Source organism: Lycium ferocissimum, chromosome 11 (genome assembly GCF_029784015.1).
Source record: "Lycium ferocissimum isolate CSIRO_LF1 chromosome 11, AGI_CSIRO_Lferr_CH_V1, whole genome shotgun sequence".
Lineage (NCBI taxonomy): Eukaryota > Viridiplantae > Streptophyta > Magnoliopsida > Solanales > Solanaceae > Lycium > Lycium ferocissimum.
Window position 1 is genome coordinate 63,160,451 of NC_081352.1, and position 10,055 is coordinate 63,170,505.

Genomic DNA, 10,055 nt, shown 5'->3' on the forward strand with positions numbered 1-10,055 from the left:
ATAAAAAGCTAATGTAGTTGCCAATTTATTGGTCAAGGGTGAGAAAAACGTTCAGTAATTAATCAAAAGTTTAGGCATGTTAAATCTTAAGTGAAAATCTATGATATTCCAAAGATATTCTAGATTGTTACATGGTACTCTCTCCGGATAAAAAAAAGTGTCCACTTAGCCATTTGCACACCCCTTAAGAAAATACTAACTCCTAGGCAAAAATAGGTTATTTGACTAAATTACCCCTAAATAATTAGGTATTGGGATTTGACCACTTAATAAGGGTAATTTTTTAAAAATAAGGTTAATTGTTTCTTGATTGATAAGTGGACACTCTTTTTGATATGGAGGGAGTAATATATATATATATATATATATATATATATACACACACACACATGATAGAGGAAATTACCTTATCTTCCTTTATATATTTACCTTTTGGACAATGTTGTGAAAAGCGCTCACTTCTGCGCTTTAAGCGATAAGTGAGGCGAGGCGCAGCCTTTGCGCTTCCCTGCCCTAAAGCGAGGCATGGGTTAAAAAGCGCACGCTTTAGGCCGAGAAGCGACAAAAGCGATAAAAGCTCGCTTAAGCATGGTGCACCTAGTCTTTTTTTTTTTCAAAAAAATTTGTTAAAACACTCTTCCTCTTCTATTTGGACTCTTACGACTTGGGACTTCTTTTTACTGCTGCGACTGCTTCTCCTCATGTCTTTACTGCCTCTTTCAAGTTTCAAGGTAAGTTTTCTCTTCTCTTCCTCTTCTTCTTTTCTCTGTTTTACCTACTACTACTCGACTGGACTGCCAGTTTTTCTCTTCTTCTTTTTTTTTTTTTTTTTTTCAGTTCTTCACTGGGTTGCTCTTTTTTCTCTTCTTCTTCTTTTCTATTTGATTCAGTTCCTGACTAGGCTGCAATTTCTTTTCTCTGTTTTGTAATTTCTTTCACTGTTCTGCCCTGTTTTTTGTCTCTGTTCTTCAATTTTTCTCTATTTTGTAATGTTTTTCTCTGTTCTGCTCTGTTTTTTCATCTCTGTTGACTGTTCTGCAATTGTTTCACTGTTTTCACTATTCTGATTTATTTTTTTGTTGTGATTGTAGTAAATTCTATTTTTTTATTTATTTAATGGCATCAAGCCAATATGTTATTTTATTGAGTTCTTGGTTCTTTATCTATGCCTATTTAATAATTTTTATTTTTGTATTACATTGCGCTTCACATGAAAAAAGCGCACGCTTCTCTTAACGCTTCTCGCTTCGGTGAAGCGAGGCCTCGTTACTTTTTTCCACTTCTCGCTCTCCAAAACCTTGCCTTTGGATATTGAAATATATTAGTAAGTGTTTACAACTGCTTCTCATGTAAAATTGAAAGATTGAAAAAAGTTACAGGACTTGTCCAACTCTCGCTATAGCGATATCATATACAAAATTAAAAGAGTTTCAAAATAAAAATGTTGTTACGTAGGTAGCTATAATTCAATAAGATTATCTTGAAAGCAACAAGATCTAGTGAATCCAAGTCATCAAATTAGGTTATTAATTCTATGCAGAATACCCAAAGACCTTTCCAGATTTGGCAAGAGTTATTAATTACACACTTAAATTATCAATAGTATTTTCCTTAACTCGACTATTTGACAGTTTTTATCACCCCCCCCCCAAAAACCCCCGCATGATCTCATTCGAATAGAGTGGGATACACTCACCACTCATGTGGATTTTTATAATTTTTTTAGATTTTCTTTTTTTGGTTAAATTAGTAAATTATTTGGCAACTCCACTTGTTAGGCGACATTTCAACTAATTATTTTTTACAAATTTGCTCAAAAAGAAGCAATACACTGTTGAAACAGATAATAATTACATCAAAAAAGATAAAATAAGATTTATACAGTTTGAACTCCATTATTCTACTAAAACTTGTTATTTCACTAAAAATAGAGGAGCCCTAACCAATTTTTTTTTTTTTTTTAAAGATTTGGCCCTCAAAAAATAACAATTGAAATACATACTCATTGCATCTAAAGAAGAAATAAAAAAGAAGCACACGATTGCGATGTAATGAGCCGTTTGGTCGTTATTGTACTTTTGACCCATTTACCCTCGTTGACCTTTCCCTGAGTCCCGTTAATATGATTTTGACCCGCGGGGATGGGCGACATGGTTCCCAAGGTCAACGAGCGAGTTCTAGTAGGATTTCTAGAGTCTTAAAGTGAAAAAACTTTGACCAATAGTTTAATTTTGGGTAAACGTGCCCGCAATCAAATTCTGACAGTTCCATTAGGTCCGGAATGTGATTTATGACTTAGTGGAGCCATTGGTTTTGTTCCCGAAGGGTTTGGGTGTGTTTTGAGTCATTGATGGAGAAACTAGTTAAGTTAAAGAGTTAGAGTTGACCATGGTCAACATTGGGTCAAGATGACCCCGTGTCGATGCTTTGAAAGTTCCAACAAGTTCGTATGATGATTTTGGACTTGTCCGCAAGTTTTGGTGAGATTTCGAAGAGTTTCGGATGGATTTGGGTTGTGTCGCGCTCGTATTTGATGTTTTCGCCGTAGTTTCTTTAGCCATAAAGGGTACCATATTTATCAAATGACTGTTGTTTTGTATTTCGATTGAACCATTAGATCTATGTCATAATTACGAAGCCATAGTTAAAGAATCGTCGGATTTCACCTTCGTATGAGGAAGTTATGGTCATTTTAGTGCGGAAAGTTGTTGTTGTACCTGGTGTGTCTGCTGGGATGGACTACCAGTCCACTGGGGTGGACTTCCGGTCTGCCAAGGCTGAAATCTCTGTGTATAAAAAAATCAGACTGCGTTCATTTCGTATTTTGAGCATATCTTGAGTTCTAGAGCTCCGTTTGAGGTGATTTTGGCAGTGCTGTTCTCTTCTCAATGAAGGGGTAAGTATATAACCTTTATTTTGATGTTTCCTCAAGTTTATTTTCATTAGTTAATGATTTTATCTGAGTTTGATTGGGGTTTTTAACCCAAAAGTTGAACAGTGGAAAATCATGGTTTTGAAGATCAAAATGATGGCTTTTTGAATGGGTTTTCTGGATCTAGACTAATTAACCTATGGGTAAACTAATTTTTGACATAAATTTCTAGTTTTACCCTTGCAGGTTCGGGGTTACATTTTTGGATTTGTTTTGGGAGTTCGAATTAAAGTATATCAATATGGGTGTCGTTGGACTCGTTTAGACTCGTAGGGTACTATTTTGGCTATATTGAACCCGATTTTCATTCAAATTATAGTTTTTCCCATGTGGCTTGAGTTTGGCTATTTTGGGTCCATTTTTGGATTTTGGGTAAAACTATGGCAATATGGGTATCGTTAGATTCGTATTCTAACGTAGAATTCATATTTGATAGACGTTAATCTTTCTGAGGCTCTCCGAAGAGGGAAGTCAAGGCTCAACTGGATTAGTTCGTGGCACCTGTTTGGCATCAAGGTAGGTTACGGCTTACCTTTTTTATTAGACTCCAGTTAGCGAAGCATATGTAGAAGTTAGTTGTTGACGGAGAAAGCATTTAAGCCTTCGGGTATGAAGTTGGGATGGATATTCTTAGGATTGGTATTGTTGACTGAATTGTGGGCTTGTTGCCTCTTTGATGCTTATTGGCTTGTTGACAGGTGTGATATATTGGACTTGTATTTAGTTGCCATATTGTTATTATGATATGATTGTCTCTCACTTATCTTGATATTAACATGGATAGAGGAAAGGACTTGACTTGATATTGATATTGTGATGTGTGTCCATGTGTGGCACGATTGAGATTTGATTATAATTTACACTTGAGATTAATACATGCATATCATTCATACACATTCTACATGATTCATTGACGTGAGCCATGATTTTATATTAATAATGATAAGAGGGAAAGTGAAACATCCGAGGCTTCTTATTATGGTGTTTACTATGGGCATATTTCATATGGCCTCTCTTGCATATATATTTGGCATTACCTATGTGGTCAGAAGGGAAATTGTTCCGAACGTGGCATTGTACAGATTAGGGAATAAGTTCGTATTGGTAATTGATTTACGGATGTTGTTATGCTTATTCACCCTCATGATTATTGTTGAAATTAGCTTTCATGAATGCATTTCATCCTCCATTGATTTAGCATTATTCCATTCATTCACTCATACATGATGGAAATGGTTCGAAAATGATTGATGAAAGATTTATGGCAACTATGAAAGAAAATGTGACACTTTTGATGAAAATATGATATCAATCCGTGATCCGAGGTCTATTCTAGAGCGAGTGGTACATGGACGTCATGGGTCCCCCATAGTCATGACTATCGAGATGTGGACGTATTCCGTCTGTAGCATGTGTGTATGATATGAGACAATTGGCTAGTGCATTGCATAGCACACGCATTCATATTACATCCATTCACATATCTGATTCTGGTTGTTGTATCTATTGTATTGCATGGTGCGTTTTAGCCTTGAAACTTGGGAGCTGGTTTTTTTAATTTTTCATCCCTACACGTCCAAAAGAGAGAGCTTTGCCGCTCTATTTGCCACATCACATTACTAAAAGAATTGCCAAAACCGACGTCAAAAATCTATCTCAGAGGTAGGTCGGTAAAACCTTGATCGCTTTTCTAAAGCGACCTCACGAGTTCGGATTTTTTTTTTTTAAAAAAATAGTTGAAAAAAAAGACCTCCTGATGCCAACTTATTTTTTTTAAAAAAAAATACCGACCTCAGTAGGTCGGTTTTAAAATTACATTATAAAATGCACCACATGGAATTGAATCCCTGTCTTGACAGTGGTAGTATACATTTCTACCACTGATGCTTGTTGGTGTAAGACTTTCGGTTTGTTTTATTGATAATCTTCAAATTTATTTTTCGCGAAATTCCTCAAAAAATTATTTTGCAAAAATCAACATCCGGAGGTGGATATTTTGTAAAAGAAAAAAAGTTAAAATAATATTGCGAAAAATTTTAAAAAAACATTTTGTGAGAAAAAATTAGTTTAAAAAAATTAGTCCTCAGGGCGCTTTTTTTAAGTCGGTTTCTGAATGCTTTTTTAGTAGTGTCAGTGTCGGGGGGGGGGGGGGGGGGGTTAAAGACTATGAAATAGCCGCAAGTTCAGCGGGTAATCAAAACTAATGATAATTTAGGTGTGCAAGTAATGAGGCACATAGTAAAACTTATCGTGTAAATTGATCCCTATTCCATTTCCATATGATAAATAACTAGTTGGGATCTAGTAGCTCAGTTGTTTGGCTACCTGAAATTTTACCTTGTCGGTGAGGGTTCGAATCCTCACGTTGTAATCTCCTTCCCCATTTCCCCTACCCTACACCCCCCCCCCCCACCCCCATGCAATAAAACTTTTTAAAAAATATGATAAATAGTTAAACATTCAATCAAGTGCAGCATTTAGCCTTTTTGTAGCATGTCTACCAATAGGTAATATTAGATGAATTCTACAAAATAAGTACATAAATTGCTTTTTCTGCAGAGAGAATTACTGAATTCACGTGCACCATAATTTTCAAAGTAAATCCCCCCCTGCGAGTAAGAGTTTGCTTAACTCTCGTTACAGTTGAATCACATGTGTAAGAATTTAAACAATATAAAAATAAAAATATTAATTAGAACTTGATAAGGTTGAAAAGAAATGATATTAATTACTTTGTCTAATCAGTGGTAAAGGTTTCAAATTCATTGGCCAGGTGCACAAAATTAAACACATTAACTCGATAAAGTTAGATACGATAAAATATCATCTTGCCATTAGCGGCCTTATGCATCTTGACTCTTGAGAAAATAAAATCCGTCCTTCGATTTAAACACCTTGATAATAACCTATCATTGGCATCCAAAGAAAATAATTAGATTGTAGTATTAGTATATGCAAGCTCTTCATTCATCAATATTTTTGACATATGTAACATTAATACGTAATCGTCCTTCTTCATATATATTCATAAATTGTCTAAATAGGGGTTTGCTAAGTCTCGTAATCACGACTGCTTCTCTTGCAAAAATAAAAAAATTGTGACTAACTTGATAATATTAAAACAATATTTTGTAAATCCATATATATATATCGATTCAATCTTTTGTTTTAAGTATTTACGTTCTAGCTTATGTTTCGAGCATGTTATTGGTTATTATAATAAGCTGTTTCTAACTTGTTGAAGTATTGATTCCGAGTAAAATCAAAGGATTTGAACGAGTTTTGAAACAAGTTGAAGTTGAAAACTGTTGTTGAGTGAAGTGCAAGCTAAGATCCAATTGGGAATTAATTAGTTTATACCATCTTTAATCAATTCAAGAAGAAACATTTTATCTGATGAAACATTACAATGGAATAATGAAAACATTGCAGGATGAGGGATAAAATTTTATTCAGTTCCATGTAATAATTATAATTGTTTTATGAACATAATAACTTCTTATCTGGTCAACAAATAAATGCGCATCGCCAAAAAAAAAAAAAAAATAAAGTAATATGGTCAACAAATATTCCAATACATCCAATCATCTTAATAACAGATTAGTTGTCTCCAAACTCAGCTCCCCTCCGTCTCTTCTATCTTTATTTTTCCTATCCTTTCATTTCAGGCAGTGTATTAAGTATTTCTTCAGACTTGTATCGGTATTTTAGCAAGTTCTTGTACTAGTGACACCAGTCTTGGGGGATCGTACTTATTTCGTTATTTTATGATTATAAAAGTGTAGAGACTTGAAAATAACATATATGATTTCTTTCAGCACTTATTTTTTTCAATAACTATCTTTATTCGGATTACGGACGGCTTACTGACTCGGGTGAGTTAGTGCCTTCACAGTTTGCAAATTGGGTCATGATGCCTAACCCCTAAATAGAAATAAATGACAAATTTTTAGATGAATAACAACTGTATTTATTCAACTTACAAGAATAACTACTCACAAGTTACAAATGGGATATATATATTGAAATTCTGCAACCCAAAAAAATGCTCACACAACCAGACAATATTTAATTTAACTTTTTAAGGTTATTTCTGCGTGCATTGGTTGTTTTATAGTTCCTTTTGAATTCATGCTCTTAGGGGGATAAATATTAGTAAGTGAAATTCAATGCAATTTTCCTTTGTCAAAAAAAAAAAAAAAAAAAGGCGAGCATGGTGTGATTACTAGCTCTATGTACAGATTCTATAAACCTCGACTATCCTTCACAAAAAAGAGAAACAATTATCATCATAAAATGTGCATAAGTATGTGGAAGAAAGTAAGAAATCTGGTATCAGATTCTAAGAAATTTCAGGTTCTTGAATTTATGGGCCTAATAGCAAAAGATAAAAAAATGAAAGTAGCAAATAATGGGAAACGAGAAAAACGTTGCATTTCGGGTTTACAAAATCTAAAACAGGTCAGAATTGAGTTGTTATTTGAATGGCAATCCAAGATTAATCCTTAGCCATAATTAATACATTTAAACCGCTTGTTGTTTTATTGTAATTCCTATCCTTTATATTACGATGGACATTTCTTCAGTTCCTCACCCCAAACCATTTCTTCTTAATTCTCAAAAAGTTCTTTACGAAAAATGCAACAACCACCAACAAGCAAAATGGCTCCTCAAGGCCACATAACGAGCCAAGGCCTTTGGTACTACCAATGCACGTCCTGCCCGTTAGTATTCACCTCTAGCCAAGGGCTCGCAGGGCACCAACATAAGCATATGTGTCAGGGACTTTGGATTAGAGGTGCACCTCATCACAAGTTTTTCTGCCCATCTTCTTACTTCCCTGTGCTCAAACGTCTCTTGGGTAATCGCAAGTGTACCCCAACGGTGTTACGCGGCCAGGGACGCTTTTAACATCCCCATCCGCGGAAGCAAGTAGTGGAGGGGCCTCGTAGACTTCCTGGCCACCCGCTATCCATTTTTAACCCATCACACCAGGAGATGCAACAAGCAATGATGTGAGTGCCTCCCAAAGCTTGTGGTCATCCAAGGTATAGTTACAATCAACCGGAGCAGCAGGAGACAATGCAAGTGATCCACCTAACTCCTCGTGGGAGTAACACTACTATTAATGTAACTGTAGAGAATGATGAGCAGGAGGTTGAGGCGCTTGACTTAGAGCTTAGGCTTTAGGTTTTTGAGGAGTGGACTGAGGCTTGGTTGTTTTGTTTTTGTTGTTGTTGTCGTCTTCATTTATGTTCGTTAACATTTATCTTTGGTTTAAGTTTATGTTTTGAGTCCATTTCGTGATTTTAGTATTACGTCTGTTGTCCTTTCTTTTTGTGCCAAATGTAATAGGTGGTGTTTACCATCTATATGAAAAACATTTATCGTTTTTAATTTGATCTTGTAGTTTATTTAAATTTTTGTTAAAAATGTTGATCTATTACTGCTACCATTCTTTCTCGTTTATTTTTTTGGACAAAAGAATAATGTATGATCACTTGAACTTTTTAGCAAGTTGACTAAATTTTGAATTAGATTTAATTTGGTATTATATCATTATTACTCGCATCAACGACGAAAGTCTACATAGCTAACTTTTAAAAAAGGTAACCCATAAGCATTAAATTAAAAAAAAAAAAAATCTAAATTTATGTCAATCAATTAGGAGTATTATACAACAAGGTCACAACCTCAAACTATTGCTACGACTATACATACTAACAGACAAACATGATATGAATTGAATCAATATCTCAAGTATATAAAAAGCTAATGTAGTTGCCAATTTATTGGTCAAGGATGAGAAAAACATCCATTAATTAATCAAAAGTTTAGGCATGTTACATCTTAAGTGAAAATCTATGATATTCCAAAGATATTCTAGATTGTTACATGGTACTCCCTCCGGATAAAAAAGAGTGTCCACTTGGCCATTTGCACAACCCTTAAGAAAATACTAACTCCTAGGCAAAAATAGGTAATTTGACTAAACTACCCCCTAACTAAATAGATATTGGAATTTGACCACTGAACGCTTAATAAGGGTAATTTTGGAAGAATAAGGTTAATTGTATATTAATTTGGCAAGTGGACACTCTTTTTGATCTGGAGGGAGTATATATATATATATATATATATATATATATAGAGAGAGAGAGAGAGAGAGAGAGAGAGAGGAAATTACCTTATTTTCCTTCATATATTTACCTTTTGGATGTTAAAATATATCAGTAAGTGTTTACAATTGTTTCTCATGTAAAATAAAAAGATTGAAAAAAGTTACAGGACTTGTCCAACTCTCGCTATAGCGATATCATATATAAAATTAAAAGTGTTTTAAAATAAAAATGTTGGTACGTAGCTAGCTATAATTCAATAAGATTATCTTGAAAGCAACAAGATCTAGTGAATCCAAGTCATCAAATCAGGTTATTAATTCTATGCAGAATACCCAAAGACATTTCTAGATTTGGCAAGAATTATTAGTTACACACTTAAATTATCAATAGTATTTCCCTTAACTCGACTATTTGACAATCTTTATCACCTCCCCCCCCCCCCCCCCCGCATGATCTCATTCGAATAGAGTGGGATACACTTATCTCTCATGTGGATTATTATTAATTTTTTAGATTTTCTTTTTTGGTTAAATTAGTAAAATATTTGGCCACACCACTTGTTAGGCAAAATTTCAACCAATTATTTTTTTACAAATTTGCCCAAAAAGCAGTAATACACTGTTGAAACAGATAATAATTACATCAAAAAAGATTTAATAAGAATTATACAGTTGGAACTCCATTATTCCACTAAAACTTTTTATTTCACTAAAAATGGAGGAGCTAAAGATTTGGCCCTAAAAAAATAACAATTGAAAGACATAGTCATTTAATCTAAAGAAGAAATAAAAAAGAAGCACACGGTTGCAACGTCATCATTTTGGTTAAATATTTTTTTATTTGACTAAAAATAATGATACTCTAAGTTTTTTTTATTGATTTTGTCCTAAATATACATAGTTGAAATAAATAGTCATTGCATCTAAAGAAGAAATACACAATTGATGGGATAGCTGGAAAAAAGCTCTCTTCTCTCTCCTCCCATGCAAACCCTAGTTTGA